The 18,127-nt window shown below is 44.8% G+C and overlaps 1 protein-coding gene across 5 annotated transcripts in view; it reads left to right on the top strand.

Annotated features, from left to right (window-relative positions):
* Nucleotides 1-624: 624 nt before the first annotated feature.
* LOC112563146 (G protein-activated inward rectifier potassium channel 3-like) overlaps nt 625-18,127 on the top strand; it is a 63,557-nt gene continuing 46,054 nt past the window's right edge. Inside the window, exons 1-2 of one of the 5 annotated variants that reach the window (XM_025236982.1) lie at nt 625-1,923; nt 5,959-6,005. The gene's annotated coding sequence lies outside the window, so the exon portion shown is untranslated. Of the gene's footprint in view, nt 1,924-1,963; nt 2,573-5,958; nt 6,006-18,127 lie in introns of those variants that run through there. The other 4 variants (XM_025236909.1, XM_025236924.1, XM_025236917.1 and 1 more) reach the window with 4 other exon arrangements.

Here is an 18,127-nt window from a genome sequence, read left to right as displayed (position 1 = left end):
GCGGATTATAATGGAGAGGAGAAAAATGGACAAATAAACCAGCAAGGGACACAAGTCAACGCACACGCATGCACAAACGCACGCATCAAAATACAATTTCACACGCGCATCTCCTTTCAACTACCTTCAGCATTCAACAAGTTCCTGATGAAGTCATCCAGCGACGATCAAGCAATGGAAAGAAAGACTGCTGTCAGTGGTGATGGTGTTTAGAAAGCAAACATCTATAACACTCTGACAGTTTACAAACATAGGTGTAGGTAAACCGTTCAATGTTACTGACATTCGTGAAAATATAATACAAATAATCTCCCTATCCTCCCGTCTTCATCTGCATGCATGCCTGTGCGTCAATGAAAATGAAACAGAAAAAAAGGAAGATAAAGACGATGCTTGCCCTCCCTTTCCTCTTTCCCCCAATCTCCCCAAGAGTGCCGTGTCATCGAGTTACTCTCAGCAGCTAGCCTGGCGCTGCAAGCAGGTGCGTGGCGTCACGTCACGTCACAGGGCCGCGTGGCTGGGGCCCCAAGCATGTTACGTATTCCCCAGCGGCCGTCCGACTGTCGACTGAGCGAACGTCACGCAGTGCCAGCCGCGGCTTTCCGGTGCCACCATTGTTCCCGCGCTGTGCCATCAGCCGGCAGGTTCAGCCTGACAACCTCTCTCTTCTTCCATCACAGAGACACAGAAGGACAAAGAACGTTCCTTACAGTGTTACAGTGTCACGCCAAGTAACACCAGGAACCTGAAGTCTTCAATCGCTTCTATTACATTTGCAACAAGTGCGAACGTGAGAAATGTTTTGATGCTGGATACCGGGGGTACTGCCGCAGACAAAGGAGGTGCGTGAGAGAGGGAGGAGAGGTAGAGATGGTGGGGGTAAGATAAGGCGCAGTGCGATGTGACCTTTACCAGGTCACGCTATCCTTTGATTCTGTATCGGACCAGTCAGCAACCACCACCACCACCATCAGCGTCCAGCTACGACAGCAACAACAGCCAGCTGCAGAGCTGCTCAACGCAGGGTCAGCGGTGAAGGCGAGGCGATGCAGCGCTGAAGCAAGCCAGCTGCACACACACACAGCCGCCAACAAGGCTCGCACCACACACACACCAGGCTCACAGACCCCCCCGAACCCTGGGGTTGACTGCAGTCACTTCCTCGCCGCCTCGACGCGCACTACGTGACGCGAGTACCAGCACGGGGAGCGCGGGAGCACATTTCCCCCACAAATCGGCGCGGGCAGGCAGCAGTTTGAACTCGCCGCGGCTATTCCCGTGTCGTGACTTCGCCGCGAAAAAAGCCGTTAAGACTTCTGGCGGTCGGTGGTGGGGCTGCGAGAACTGCTGTGCTGTGCTGGTGTTGATTTTTGTGCAGACCTGCATGTGGAAAGACGTAAACACGCACGCAAACGAACTAACAGCGAGTAACCCCCCTTTTCAACCTACACATACATATACACACACTCAGGGCACGTTCAAACGTGGTGCGTGCACGCGCAAGATGTCAGCCTTTGTCTGAAGCGACCCGGCAGCAGCCTGGAGATTGTCATTTCCTTCCTTTCTCTCGGCCACGTCGCGTCGTGACAAGATCTTGTGATAAGTGTCACTCGCCATCCGCATCGTCATCATCGTCGCTCGGCTGACAGAACTGTGGTGCTCGTGATAAAAGAAGGGACGAGCGTGCACGTTGGGTGTTACACGTGTACATCTCAGCGGATGTTCGGTAGACGGAGAACGGTCTTGACTCCGCGAAGGCGGACAGCGTGCAGTGTCTGCTCCGCGAAGGATTTGGCTCGGACAGACTGGATACGTTGGACCACCTACCGCAACGTCGTCACAAGTGGGGAGTACACTGCTGGGACAGTTACACTCCGCCGAGCACCGGTCCCAGACTACACGCACCAATGCGTGACCAGAGAGGTGAGTGCCAACCAACCCGTCGCTGCATGTTAACCCCCGGTCTTTGGGGGGCGAGGGGTGTATGTGTGTATATATACGTATGTGTCATGATGTCAGTGTCGTTGATATAACGGTACACACATGTATTCTAGCACCCTGGCAGTACCCGTTGTACGAAATAATCCTGTCGTGCCGGTTGAACTGATTGGTGCATGTAGCCACTGTCGCGTGTCAGAGGTCACTGACATAATTGTCATCGTCGTCTGCTCTAGTTTCGTTTGACACGCGTTGTGCAAGAATCGTGTACAGACTTTTGTCCTGCTGAAGTGCCGACCGGTCAGAGCTAAACATAATTGGAAATGTGGAGATCGAATGGATTCCCCCATCGTATGTTTTTGTGAGATTTATTCAGACCACGCCACAGTCACCGCCATGTCTTGAGCTTGACAGTTGTTGTTACCAAGTGCATGCAGTGTTTGCATGGATGAACCAAGACTTACAAACAACAACAACGTCAACAACAACATGCTATTGATCGGAAAATTTGGCAGCGGAAGTCAGCACAGCCGGTCTCAACCACTACTGCTTCGATCATCAATCAGTGGCGACATCAACCATCCACCCGCTCCACTCAGCCTCATTCAAACTCTTCGTTCGGAGCTTGCATTTCGTGAGTACCCTCCCGTGTTAATTAGTCTGTAACCCCTTGACCCCACTTGTCTTTTCAATCCCATCAAGATACACATTCGCACCAAAACCGATTTCTTAGAATTGGAGAGGCTTGATAACTTTCAGTAGAATGGAATGAATAACTTTGTGGCCATCGCTTCCACAATAGTGCACTGGAGGGAGGGATGGTGCGGTTAGGGGAGGAGGCTGTAAATTCAGTAAACGACGCGAGGCTCTTTTTGTTGTTTATTTCTTTTTTTCTTTCTTTCTTTTTTGAGAAACTTGGTGCAGGCGACCGGAGTTCCCAGCACTTGCACTTTCACCAAGACTGAATTGACTCAGGTTACTGTCGGTGGCCTGAGCGTGATCTCTCTTTCTGTGTGGCTGTCATGGCTGTCACTCCTCCATTGATCAGTGTGTGGCACGACTGGAGAGAAGTTGGTGTCGCTGACACCGTGCTGTGGACAAGGCCGTTACAGTACGGTCTCAAGAGCTCTTGTGACATCAGTCTGTTTGCTTGCGGTATAGGGTGTGGCAGTGGCACGACGAGGCGAGGCGAGAGTCTTGTCACCCCTTCCTGGATGGCCTCTGTCCACCAGAATCTCTCCTTTCCTCCATCTTTCCTCTCTAACACTGAGTATATTCGCCGTGGGCTGTGGTGCGCTATCTGTGTGAATGTTTGTCTTGGAGTTGCGCAATTTGCATGATGGTGAGTTGGGAGGCATGCAGCACGAATGCCGGCCCCCAAGTGTACATGTACGATCTAGCAGACACCACTTCAGCCCTCGCAAGCCATGTAGCATTCGTGAGTCATCCGGCATTGCGCGCCATTCACGTCTTGTCTGGGTTTGAATCAAACCTTTTACTGCTCCAATCAGGTTGGTGTCCTGAAAACCGGTGCCATACAACGGGGAGCGTTCGCACCACGCGCTGACTACATCACGGTTTGCACACCGAACGGAAAGGATGTGTAAAAACGTGCATTAATTTTTTTTAACGCTTAACATCCATTTGGTAGGTAATTTCTGTGCTGATTCTGCACAATGTTTGTCATACCCGGTTTGTGAAAGTGCTCGTGACTTTGGACTAAGAAAAAGTGTATTTACACCAATAAGTGTAAATTTGAGTTTTTATTTTTTATTTATTTTATTTATTTTTTTTTTTTTTTGGAGTGTAGGATGGCTTCATTCTCTTTTTCGAGCTTTTAATGATGGGGTCACCTTATCCCATTCACCATATGTACCTTGCATTTGTAAGAAGAATTTTCACACTGTTCATCCTCTTAGTGACACAGCAACTTGATATTGTCAACAACTTTGCTTGATAAATCATCATTCCTCCTTGAAATGTTTGCCTGGTTGAAGTAATGTCAATGGCGTCGGGTATAATTTCGATGGTGTCGCTACTTTCTCGTTTGTAACAGCACGCATAGCGTAGTTCGCTGCTGTTTACCTGAGTAAATGCGCGCGCGCCCTGTGTGGCTATCGGCGCCATCGATTCCCCCCCAGAAGGATCTCTGGCACCTGTCTCGTTACTTCCTGCTAACAACTTCTCCCCCTTCTCTCCCTCACCCCACCCTTTGCTCCATCCACCCGCGCGCGTGGCTCATTCTCCTTGGACTGTAGCCGGCATCTTGTTGACAACAGTTCTGTTGAAAAATGTCATCTGGCAGAAGCTGGAGGCTGACCTGTTGCAAAGGGAGGCTACTGGCCGTCGTCGTGCTCTTTATTCTGCTCAAGACCATGAACCACCCGAGGTTCTTATTTGTTGCTGCTACTTCCATTTTGATTTGCAAGAAAATTTCGCATGTTGACTGTCAAAACCCAGGTGTTTCACCTCACGAGCATTTAATTATTACTGTTAATATTTTTTAACTTGCATGAACATTATACGCATGACTGCACAGTACGTGTGCATCCCGCGTGTGTGTGTGTGTGTGCTCAGTCGAGCGCGTACGTGTGACAATAAACGATAACAATGACTCCCGGCGGATTGGACTAATTCACCTGCCAGGTGGTTGCGGCACCAGTCAACAGGAACATGACGTCGCCAAGTCGATCAGGTGCGACGTCGGGTTGCGCTGTTCGACGACACCAACCGTCGCGAGTTCGCCTCTTTTATTCTCTCTGTGCTTCCAGCAAACACGTCCATAATACGCCGTTGTCGCTGCTCTTAGTGCTGACGATATTTTTCGCCATGTTGTACCCAGCCTTGGTGTTAACCTGGGATTTCTTGGAACATTCCAACGGTCTTGGCGGTGCCGGTTGACCTGTGATCTCAGAGAACATTTTAACGTGCCTGGCGTTATTCTAATAATAAACTTATACAGCACCATGTCCAAGCCTTATAGGCAAGCTCATGGCACTTTACGAAGAATACAAGAGAGAAAAATATATAAAGTCCATCGCACTAGAGACTACTACGCCTTGTCGTCAGTTCAAGAAGACTGACCAAAGAAAGTTGAAATCAAAAATGAAAAACCACAACACAACGCCGAGGACGCCATCTAAAAGGTCAATGCGAGGGTAATGGAGGAACAACAGTTGTGGAGGTTAATGTTACAAAAACTGACCACAAACTTTACAGGACATGGAAACCATTGTCCACGAAATCGTCGATCTTCTCTGTCCATTCAAAAAGGAAAAAGAAAACCTCACACAATCCAGCAAACAGAGGAACTTAAGGAGGTCGTAGCAACAAGCTAACGACGATAAATCCAATACAGATGGTAGATAAAACTGAAAAGAAACCCACACCACTTAACCTGTTAGACGAGGGGTATGTAAATATGTTTATAGTACTTTCCAAGATGCCTGTGCGGGATGACCTGTGATCTCTTTGAACTTCCTTAAGTTTCTGGCGGAGCGGGTTAACCTGCGATGTTCTAGTACTTTCTGATGTTCCTGGCGGTGAAGATCGTCTGGAACCACCTGACGCAGATTGTCTTATTTGCACTTCGCCGCAGTTTTCCAAATTTTCTGGTTTTTTTTTTTCATTTTTCTTTCCCTCAACTGGCATCTTGCCTGGTCCGCCCTCAGGATGTTTTCGCAGACATAATCGTGTTGTTTCGTGCGACACCAACGTACCCAGAACTGTCAGCAGGGCGGGTGTTGGCGGCGAATGTTTTGACAGTGCCAGAAACATGTTCTCCTGCCAGGTGTAAAAATGATCGCCCACAACGCTGTTGTTGCAGGTAGTCCTGACGAGGAATGCAGTGGCGCCCGATCGGTTCTCGCGTACACACGACAGGGTGCTGGGGTGGGTGAGCGGCGGAGAGGGTGGGGAGCGAGGGTGGATGGAGGTTGACTGTTTACTGCGCTTATCCTGTCTTTCACTCACTCACCCACTCTCTCATTCAGTCCCTCTGTGTTTGTGTGTGTGTTGCAGGGTGGTTGGGTGAATGGCGATTCCCGCTCCTATCTTGTTGACATTAGGTAAGTGCAGTTTTGAACATTACGACCTCGCAATGTGCACAGAAACATCGCAAGAATTTTATTTCAAAACTTTTGCACATGGTTACAACAGGCGAAAAGCAAACTCTTACTGGTACAGTCGTGCCTGCACACAAACTCAAGATGACAACCAGACATCTATCCTCTCTCACTCACATACTATTAGGACAACAGACGTTGCAACACGCTTACACGTATACAAATATAAGTACACATGTTTACAGGTGTAAAACCTCAACTAAAGAAAGCTCTTAAAAATATTTTAACCTTTTTTCTGACTTTTCTTAATGACACATTTCCATAAATAGTCGCTGGTGTTATATTTTTAGGTTAACTGATGTAAACAAATTCTTTGAAAATAAAAGTGTTTAGGCTTTGTTGAGCTGTTGTCTTTCCAAACAGAAGCGGTTACATCTCTGGCATTTAAATCATGTATAGCTATTTTTACTCTTGTCCATTTTTTTTCACAGTTATGGGAGAAAATTTCCTTTGTGTTTTCTAATCCCATAATATGTGGACCGCCTTGTGTCATAACAGACCTCTAGTGGAAGCTTGTGATTAACATATCTGGGAGTAAACTCGTGGACAAAAACATATCTCGAGTGCGCGTGTGGATGTAGCTGGAAAGTCACCCTGATGCACGCGCTTCACGAGGGGGAGAGAGCTCGCGCGATGATGTGGGTGGGAAAGGGTGGAGGAGGGGAGAATTGAGGATTCAGCACTTTGTCCGATGCAACCGTGCATGGAGCGGTGTGTGAGCCCTCGCAGACACTTGCAGCAGCAGCAGCAGCAGCAGCACTGCTGTGATAATGGCGTGTTGCCTACGTCAGCGGTTCCCACGCGGATTGGGGAGAAAACGATGTCTCGCCAGGAAGAGGATGAGATAAGGCAGGCAAGAAAGAGAATAAGGGATATCTCGACAAATTCTTCTGTACACTTACCCTTTATTTTCTTCTGATACCCGCTGCTTTGCTGCTTCCATCACCACCACCACCATCATCATCATCATCATCCTCGCGCTGGTGGTGAAACAAAATGTTTTAAGTTGATTGGTATTAAAATTTGTAAAATAGCTTTTGTATTACAATCAGATGACTCACTTATGAAATAACGCGACGGTTATATTTTGTGCTCATCGCATCATTTATCTCCCAGTCTAGGAAATTTCAACTGAGATCGGACAACACACGCGCACACTGTCACGGTCACCACCACCACCACCACCCCCACACACACACACACTCCACCCCCTATCCACTCCCACGCTCCACCCCCACCTGGACAGGTAAGCTGGCACACAGCTGTCCAGTGTACGTGGTACAGAACACATTTTCATTACCTTATGACCACAGCTGGCACTCATCGAACGGGCGTAGGAGGCACCAGCCGTGCCCCGTGCCTGTGCCCCACTCTCCCACGGGGCATACGACAACGAGCGCTCGTTGAAAATTATCGCTTGGCCCAGCAATAATAGATGGAGGTGTCGCCAGCACTCGACACTGTGCGATTCAGAGAACAAAGCGCCCTCACCTTGTCGTCGTTGTGTAGGAAACGTTCGTCCCTTGCACTTGTTAGCCTTGTCTAGACAGGTCAGAGTTCAGTCTAATAATGGTTTTCCGAGACTACAGGTCCTGCACATGGCCGAGAGAGCGTCAGATGCCACCTTTGGTAGCTGACAGTTTCAGCAGCTAGCTATTCTATACTAATTGGGCGTCCTGCCGCGCCATACATTGATTTCCAATAATTTTATTCAGTAGACATTTGCATACTTAATGAGAACTATCTCAATCAGGTTCGATCAGCATGCCCAGCACATACATTGGCTACCAAGATGGCGTCTTATGACGTCACGATTTTTTTCAAAATTGTTATCTTGTCACCTCGTCACATCCCCGCCCCGACTATAGGCAAAGGTTTGCTTCCTGTATATTGTAAGGCTGAGGTGGACTGCTTGTAGCTTGACGGAAAGCACGAGCTTTGTCAGAGTAATATGAAGGGCCTGGACCCATTGGATGATTTCAGCTACGCACGAGTGAACACGAGAAAATGTCAAACATTTGAGTCCCCATAAACGTCATTCGCACCCTTTTGATAAAAAAAATAAATAAATAAATAAAAAATAAATAAATAAATAAATAAAAATCAACAAACATAAAAGCTTTACGAGCAAGGAGCGGCCTGATGGCACACACCACTGCCAAACGACGAAGCCCCGATTATACAGTAGCAGAAAGCAAAGGTTAATTCGTCCTAATTGGTCGACCGAGCCGAAATTTGTCGACAGTTTAACAAAACAGTAAAAGTTCATCCACATCGGTCTAGGAGAAAACTAGAGCACCAGGACATCGAATCAGCTGACATATTCGTATTTGCTTAGTGCAGGAAAGTTTGGCACTAACGCGAAGAAAAAAGATATAAATAATAGTAATACATTGGGGAGCGGTGAATGAGTGCCGCGGAAGAAAACTGAGAAAACCCCAAATGGAAACTTTGATCATTAATGACATTGCATCTGTCAGTGTTGCGCAAGCTGTGCCAGCAGACGTGGGTGCAATGGGAGTGAGCTGTTCTCACTCGCCATTGAGTGCAGCGGTCCTCGCCGAGGTTTTGTGTGCGAGTCACAAAAGGGCGACGCCATCAGGTCCAACCACTTGGCTTCACGGGGGGAGCGGGCGGAGGATTAGGCATGACGGAGAAGAGGAGGGCAGGGACGAAATTTTAACCTCCAGCTCACCCAAAGCTCTTTAGATTGATGACACTAGCTATAAAAAAAAAAAAAAAAAGAAAATGCTAGTGGTTGTTGTCAGGACGGCTGTGGTTTCATCAAATACGAGGTTTGTTTATATCTGCCTTAGTATAAAGAAATTAATCATCGCACAACATTTTTTGGAAAAAATAAACAAAACATCCGAATAGTCTGTTGATTTTTACTTGATCTCAGTCTTACATCATTGATTAGAGTATCAGGTGGCTTGTGTCCGCAAATGAAAGTTTACTGCGATGATTTGTCAGCATTTTTAAGGAACTCTGTCCAGATTCTGGAGCAACACACCTGTTCCCAGGTATAAATTGGGTTATGCTATTCAACGGAGTTTCTATGTACCGGATGTAGCTTTGACCCTTCTTTATACTTTTATTAGAGATGGTAACTGTCGTTTTCAGATCACAACCCCTCCCAGCGGTCGCTGACATCTACTCAGTGTTGTTGCGCTTCAGGACACAGTCCTTTTTACTCGAGAATTATAGAATGAAGAAAATACAGTGATAAAATAATTTTAAAAATTGTAACAGCCAAAAGTTAGAACGATTGATGCCTTGATGAGTGAATACTTACAGACTGGTTTATTTCTGTGTTTGTGTGCGCGTGCAGCCCGTGCCATTGATCTAAAGCGTCAGCAGTTGGCTGGTGCACTCACACGTGTCAATGAGAAAGAAGGAAAAAATAAATTCCTGGAATGTGTAGAAGAGCAGGTGCTGGTGCGTGCCTGTGCTCATGCATGACTGTGCGTGCATGCGTGCACGCGTTGCGCTCGTACGTGCACCCCGCCGTGCAACTACTCCTCCCATCCCCTCACCCGCCATCTCTTTCCGTTCCACGTGTTGTGCTGGGACTCGATGGCTGGGGCCAGGTTGACAGTCCCGCTGGTGGGTGTGACAGCAGGTTAGAGTGAGACTATGATTACAAGAGGCGGTGTACGTAAGTTGTTCTGCATTTTCTGAGGCTACTTGCACAACATATTTCTAATTTTAAATACTTTTAACCTTTGATCTATCACCCACATAAAAATTGTTCGAAATAAAATAAAACGGTTTAAGCCAGATTTTCGTTCCTGCCAGCTCAGTTTTCGTAGACGCTTGTATAACGCACGGGAAATGGCATAGAAGCGATTAAAATAATTGTTTCGGGGTTCAAAATACTGTTGTGCTACTAGCTTCTGCTCTATCCTCAGTGATGCATGTCAGAAACGGTTTGTGGGGATTCGAGTAGGTGGGTGGAGGGTAGTCGTGAACAGAAAAAAAACGATCCTTTGTTGCACGACTTGGTGGTCAGGGCTCATATTCACGGAGCGCATTAACTCAGGTGTTAGCATACTCGAGCTGAGTAGATCAGCTAACCTGATTTCGCGGCTAACTGCTCTAGTCATGAATTCTGGGTAGTATTACCCAAATCGTTTTATCGGCCTTTTATCGGAGGTGTAGCTTTCCTCCCACACCTGGCGGTCCGGTGGCGCAACGGTTAGCGCCCGTCACCAAGACTGTGAGGGTTGGGTGTCCTGGGTTCAGCTCTCGTCTCGGGCACGCTGTTTTTTCTCTGTATGTGACATTTGTTTACATGGCGTGATATAGCCTTAGTTGCTGGCTCGACGTAAAATATCAATTCTCCTCCCTCCTCCTCCCACAACTGGGACAAATATGGCGGAGAGCGTGCTATGTTGACTTTAACAAATCGCTTACAAAGGTTTACTTATTAGTAAACAGGGCATATAAAATGGCGTCAAACTGTTTGATATATATATATTTATTAATTTTATTGAATGAATAATCTGTGAGTAGAACACGTTTTGAAAAAGCTGAATGTCGCAATAATAGCGCAGTTTTTTTTCTTTGATCATTTAGTTTTTGCTGTCTTAACATACATAGTCGAAGAATATCATTTGGTCGTAATAAGGATTTGACTGACTGAAGCTTTTTGCTTGTATTTTGAATATTTGTTTTAAAATGTTACTCGTTTTAACTCTAGGGGTTCTGTTTTTGTTCGGGAGTCCATGGCGGTCGGTAAAGTAACTTTATGTACTCGGAGACTCATGAATCAGGAGCTAGTTAGTCTGTCGGTTAACTTATCCAGCCGGTTCCCTACCCCAGTTTGGATAATTTAACCCATGGATAAACTACCGATGTCCCGACACACCCGCCCTAGCTGGTGTTGCAGAGCCGTCTAGACAGAGGGCAGGCGAAGTCAGGCGATGGCTCCCGCAGGGCCTGTAAGAAAAAAAAATTATATTCTTCCCTCACTGCCTCTTCTCTCTTGGTCTCTCCTACAGCAGGCGGCTTTCACTGCACCTTGCTATTTGTCAAGGCCGAAATAGATGAACGCGTGAGGGAAAGCAATGCCAGGCACTACCTGTTGGCTCTCTAGCTTTTTACACTCCATCACCCGTGGTGGTGCTTCTGCTGCGGGCACGTACACTGTACTTGAGTTTAATATTTTTACTTCTGTCTACGGATTCTTTACATCTTCTATGAGTATTCTTCACGTATTCTACCACGTATTCTTTACGTCTTCGTTACGTCTTCTTTACGTCTTCTACTATACGTCATAGTCGCAAAGAGTTTTTTTAAACCCTTAAATGAACAACATTGCACTTCCTGTAAAATGTATTCAATAGCACTTTAATAAATCATGTTCATATTAAAAAAAAATTGGATTAAAACATTGAAAAAAAAAATTAAGTTAGGATAATTATTTTCCAATTTTGAAAAACGTCAGACACTTCAGTTCGTTGAAGATTACGTGCGTCAGTCACGTGGCAGCAGCTAGCGTGAGCGATGGACATGCAAGCAAGAATACCAGACCAAGGAAAAACAGGTTATAAGCGAAAAAAACGAATAAAATGTCCCAGTGGTACACGATCGCCTTGTTTCCAGACATGTGGCAATCACAGCTTGACTTACAACATCGTCGTCTTGTTGTGTCGCTGGACGCTCGGTAATTCTCACTTCTTGTGTATGTACACTGAGTGCATGCGGTCAGATCGAACTTTTCCATTTCGTGGTCATTGATTTCTTTCTGTTGTTCGTCGTCAGGTTATTTTTTTTTTTTTTTCAGTTTACGTTCACTGCTTCTACTATCGTAACCCAAGTCCCCGCCAACGATCTGAAGAATGTCTGCAACCGTCTTTTCATGTCCTCGTTAAGAAGCTGAAAAAAAGAACCTAGAACCTGTGATCAGCTCAATGGCTTATGACCTTTTTGGCCGCCGAGTAAATTACTTTAGCCTCTCAAGTCTTAGTGCAGGCTTTTTATTTCCTTCTTCCGTTGGAGAGTTCATCCTGCCTGCGTTCTGACAGTATGAACTGTTGACGAGAGTCAAAAATAAACTTCAGTTGAGCTGCTGACATGTTGTTAATAGAAAATAACTGTCACTTTTTTTTCACCAATGAGTTCTTGTTTGATATTTTTGCGGCAAACTACATCTTGATTAAAGGCGTTTTGAAAAATAAATTTTTGACCTCCTTCCGAAAAGCAAGTCAGAATTTTGATGATCAGAAAGATGTATCTCGAGTGAAATAATAAATTGTTAGCTCAGGGGTTGATATTTAGTGGCTTATATGAGGAATCAGCTTGAAAAAAAAGAGAAGTTTTGGCCCAGTGCATGATGGGGGCAAGAAAGACTAAAGTGTGCTTATCAGTCTGTTCTCTAGTCTGTAAGTGTTCAATAATTTGGAACTTTTAATGTTGTTTACATTGGTCGAGGACATTTCGAAGTGGTTAGCAGTGTTCTTTTGCCTTTATCCCCAACCACTGCAATTGTTTAAAATGCAGAATCCGGGTATTACTTCCAGGTGGTACGAGGATTGGTAAACGTCCAAAAGAAATATTTTGAAAAAGTGTTGCTTTTCCCCTACTGCAACTAGGCAGTCGTTAAAGGCTGGTTGTTGATGTTTAACACCGTGTCGGCAGCTCAGGCAGTAATTGAAAGGAAAATAGAATGTAAGCAGAGTGTTTTGTGTTTAAATATGTTTAAAGCTGCAGTGCTGTTCGGGAAGACAAATATAATTACATAATTGCGAGAGGCTGACTTCGCGAAATACCGTTTGATAAAATGAAGATGGCGATGGTCCTTCGTGTGGGGCTGAGCCTCGCCGCGTTTTGCTCTTTGAAGAAGGGTCTGGGGTCAAGTGTGTGACCTAGAGGTCGTGCACAGAATTTAATTCCACAGGACCTGTGCTTTCTCTCTTTTGTCCGAAACTAAGTTGTGTGATGTGCAAACCGCAAGATCACGTGTCACCTGAGTATGCCAAGAATCACAACAAAACCACATCCACATTCCTGTACCTGCCCATATACGAACCATTATTTTTTCTAAAGCTTTAACCTGCGTTTGATGATGTAACTGTGGGAGGAGCCACCCAAGAGAAACATGCGCACTGAGGACCAGTGAAGAGCATCTGCTATTTACAGTGAGCTCTATGTTTCACTGGCATATAAAACAAGTGGCAGACAGCCAGCCAGACAGACAGGAACTTCTTAGGAAGTAGGAAGAGAGACCAGGGATAGAAAAAAAATCTTAAAAACAATAGGTTTGTTTGAAAAAAAATCTACAGATAAAGAAGTAAAGAAAAATATTTTGTGTAAAGCTTGGTTGGTTCCTAACGAGTGATAAAGACTGTTTGCCAGCGAGAATCCAGTTGTAAACGATGGAAGCTGAAGAATTAAAAGAATTTTAACTGTTCACATTAGATGAACAGATAAAAAGGACGGCAAAGATAATGAGGATGATTTCGGATCGCTCATATATATAAAACTTCGTGTACTAAAGAAAATATATACATGGTAATCGTTCGTCATTAATTATGCTCAATAATCAAGATGTACATGCAGACCATGTCACTCTTAATTAAATAAAATTTTCTTGACATTAGAGTTAATGATCACAATGAGCTTACATGTGTACTTTGACCTGTACTTTTTCAGAGAAAGGTTGATAATCGTTCTTCACCTGTTACAAACATGTTTCTATAGTGGTCTAAAGAAAAAATATTAAATAAATAAGATAAAACCCGGAAGTTTACATCTAGTGTATAAAAATCTGCAATACGAAAACTACTTGCATTCTATGGCTAGGGAAGTGATTAGGAAAGCTTGAGTTAGTTTATGCCAATACATCTCTGTCTTATCCGTTTCATGTCCTTCTTGAGCTATCAAGCTTCCGGATGTTATTTGCGCACATGTTTGTCTCGAAATATTGTTTCTAAACAACAAAAACGGTTATCTCTGCACATCTACGATAATGTTTCAGCTTTATAAAATGATAATGACAAAAATTGGTATTCTGTTCTCTAATCTCTGTAATCGCCGATACACCGTGAATAAAGTCTCTTTAATCGAATCCGATATTTCCTGACGGTAGAAGAATGTGTTTTCTGAAAAAAAATTCAGACAGGAGCTGGAGCTAAATCTGGAAACATATAAAATATTGTGCATAAGTAGCGGTTGTGTGTGGTTTCCTGTGTCGTATTCAGTCGTAGTCTTTCGGATTTCTTTTTTTGCATTTCTTTTTTCTTTTTTGTGGTTGTCGTCGTTTGTCTGTTCACGAACCTCTAACATACATCAACAGCCAGCAACGGTACATTTTTGAAGTGAGAGGAGCCAGACAATCGAAATTTATTTGATTTGGCCGCCGTGGGCCCTAAAAATCCACCGCGAACAGGTATAGTTGTTTGCGTGGTTTTGTTGTTTTGTTTTGTTTTATTTTTACTGCGGAGGGTAAAGGAAAAAAAATTAATCCGATTAGTGCATACCTGTACTTTTTTCTGTCAAGTCATCTGCCTTTCGTCTGCAGTGCAGAGATGCAGACACTTGAGCGGGGAAAAACCTCACAAGTTCAACTGTGTGACAAAGCTGTTATTTTTATTTTTGAACTTCACAAATGTTCTTGGCCAAAAAGATTTTTGGTGTGTCTGTCGTCAGTTTAAGACGAAATCAGATAAAATGTGTATCAGTCTTGTATCCAGCATGCTAACGCAGTTACTAAACTTGTAATGGAGAAATAAATGCTTGGCACGCACTCACGCGCACGCTGTGAAGTAACATGTCTGTGTGACGTAACACCAATATATCTACATGTCTCTATGGGAACACTTTCAGGAAAAAATGGTTGATGGATGGCAAAAGACCTTAGCAATCTAAAAAAAATAAGTATCGTTTCAAGTATAAATGTATGCCAAAAAATGTGCCTGTTGCGCTAACATGTTTTAATACTGTATATCTTGCATCATGCGGTAACACAACGGCATGTGTAGCTCCAGTAAAAGAACAGCTGCACTTAGACCACGTGACAGCTTGGAGTCAATGCCAGCTTCCGTGCGCCATCTTATAACCTTGTGCAAGGACACCTGACACTGCCTGCCATCGGTTTTGTCTGTTCCGGTAATCGACATTGTTTTGCGACTTTTTCTACCTGAAGTATTCGCGCATCACCTGTCGCAAAACTGATCAGATGAGAGTGTAACGGCCTGTTTGCACCGCTTTGATCGTAAAACTCGTCAAACACACAGCTGTCGCCTAGCAGTCACCCTCATTTTTTGAGGGTTGGTGAGGTGGGGGGAGGAAATGTTTGTCACTCTCAACAACTTTGGACCATCGTTATGAAGCAAGGGTACTTCGTTGTCCCATGGGCAATGTTGGAACATCCAGGACAAGCTTCTTGTCTTTGTAGTTAAAGGCGGTGTGTAGTTATTGCGCAGTGGTAAAGATGTTCTGGAGGTAAAGTTACTTAGACGTCCGTCTGGACACCGTTTGGTAACCATGGAGACAAGACGCTTACCCTTGATGTCCCTATTTTGCCGCTGGACAACAACTTATCATCCTGACTCTATCTTCCTGTAGGAAAAAAGTGTTTGTGTGCGCGTGTATAGGGTGGGATGTCCACGCATGCGCGCGTACTAGGCATGCTGCACCTGTTGTCGGGTTAGAGGCAGACATGGTTGTCCGGTGGGAGGGGAGAGAAAGTTTCCGCACGTGCATATCAAACGTTTCTCATGCTACCATGGTAGTCACAGACTTTATTACTGGACTGCTGGCAGACGATTTTTCCCCGTTAACTACTAAAACGAAGCAGGAGACTACAAAGCTTCCGGTTTAGTCACATTGTTTAGGCTCGCCGAGACTAAAAGCGGAGAACTTCGCAAGAGGCTAAGCGTTGGTCTCGGTAGACAGACAGCAGTCCACATACACACGTCCATGTGGTAGTCAAACATCCAGAGCACCATGGATTAGAACAGCAGTCCGCGGATTCAATTTACCTCGTAAAGGATGATCCATCTTGATCTCTCTCTTTCCTCAACTTGTCACGACCACGAGTGTTAAACATGTGGATTAAGGTTAATAGCAGGGATGGATATCAGACACCATTACCTCGTCAGCTGGGATGCATTTCCTGTGATAATAAGGTAAAAGGTGAGGGATTAACAAAGAAATAAAGATGGTTCTATTACAGTCATTGAAAATGAACTTCAGCTGAATTGAAAAGTAGATACTTTGAATGTGGGCTAGTGGGTCATGAAAAGCAGAAGTGAGTGAGGTTGTATCAGGCTGGCTTAATAACAATAATAATAATAATGATTATTTTATGTATCGTATATACCGCATCTCCCCTTTTGCAGATGGAATGAGGCTCTTTATCCTTCATGCAAATTGTGAGAGCATCAATATCTGTGTGGAGAGAGAAAATGCGGGAAACATACTAAAATGCAACACGATACAAAGCCAATCGAAGGGTTGTCCACAAAATCCCGAAGGACCCGCGAAAGGGCACTGAATGTCCAAAGGAGTCTCTCTGGTGTCTCTCTACATGCAGTTAGTGCCAATGATTCGTCTATTTTTCTACAGGACTGGAATATAAAAGACGATGTATATGATTATGTTGTGTCTATCGATGGGTGGGTGTCGGGTAGAGGCGTCAGAAATAAGCCACTTGTTCTCCATCGTGTTTTGTTCATCAGTTTTTGTCTTTCTCGATTTTTTTTTCTCCCACAGTCTCCCGTTGCTCACTGTGCCAGACCCCAAGCTACGGAGATAGAAATCGAATTTCCACAGACGAGAATGGAGTTTGTGTCTCGTTTCGGGGAACAGCATGTATCTGCCATGGTGATGAACACTTTCCTTCAAATGATGCATATCCCTGTTTACGTTTCTTATAACTTGTGTTTGAAATGGAATTAGCCGCTTCAGATTTATTTACATACAAACACCCATTAATTTGTTGATTTTAATTTCAGCCAATGGTCAATATTTCATTATCGTGGATTTATTAAAAATTACTGTCCTCACCATTCTCTTCAACTACATCGTTGAATTGATAGGAGAAGTGTTTCCTACCTAACGGTGATGTCGCACGATCTAGGAGAGGAGGACTCATGGAGGACTTGGAACCCAGAGTACCCGGACAACAGTCAGCCGGGTAAACAAGTCAAGCGTGCAGGGAGAACTTCCCCGGAGTCCAAGGATGAAATTTTTGCTGCTGTGACAAGCTTTCAGCCACTGCACTGCAGGGCCACCATATTTAATGACCAGACGACGCCGACCTCTTCTCGGCTCCTTCATTAGAGAGGGCAGCAAGACCATTGTAGCTCCGTCACATACCAGTGTGCTGCTCGCCCTTTGATCGCTGTGCACATCACAGGTGCCACTCTACCTACCTTTGTGAAATTGTGAAATGTGGAATGGGATAAAGACCACCTTGTCGACTAATAGAGTTCTGGACTGAGGACGACAGCTCTGATTCAGCGTGTTCTCTGTTGGCACAATGCTGGACTGGACATGACAGCTCTGGTTCAGTATGTGCGCACGTTTATACTGAAGACGACACTTCCGGTTTCAACTAATCATCATTTTTGTCACAAAAACTGTTTTTCTCCAAATGGAAATTAGTTCATTTTAATTGCACCGTAATCCTTCTCTACATCTCCCCATCGCCATTTTCTCAAACTACCCGTAATGGTGTGTAAATACCTCGAGGTTAGAAAAACAAACTTGCTCACAGAATTTTTTTTAAACATTCGTGTTTCTGGCTAGTAAGGAAGCGCAACATTTATATTCTGAAACATTTCTTTTCTCTCTCATTCTCTGACGCGCGATACATCCTTCAACTAAATTATTCTAATTCATTCCTCCACCCCACTTTTCTCTTGTTTCCCTCCATTGGTGGGGTGGGGTAGTGGAGGGAAGGCGAGTGACGTCAGACGAGGGTGTGGACGGGAAGGCCCTGAAATAAAGAATTCAGTCTCGTGCGGTCCGCGTGCCAGGTTGGGTGGCAATCGGCCGAAGCAGTCGGAGCTTGATTGGTGCCGGAACGGTTTTTTTTTTAACCTGGCTAGACGAAA

Source organism: Pomacea canaliculata, linkage group LG1, assembly GCF_003073045.1.
Source record: "Pomacea canaliculata isolate SZHN2017 linkage group LG1, ASM307304v1, whole genome shotgun sequence".
In the NCBI taxonomy this organism is placed as follows: Eukaryota; Metazoa; Mollusca; class Gastropoda; order Architaenioglossa; family Ampullariidae; genus Pomacea; species Pomacea canaliculata.
The sequence above is the reverse complement of the archived record's forward strand: the minus strand, read 5'-3'. Positions and strand labels throughout refer to the sequence as shown.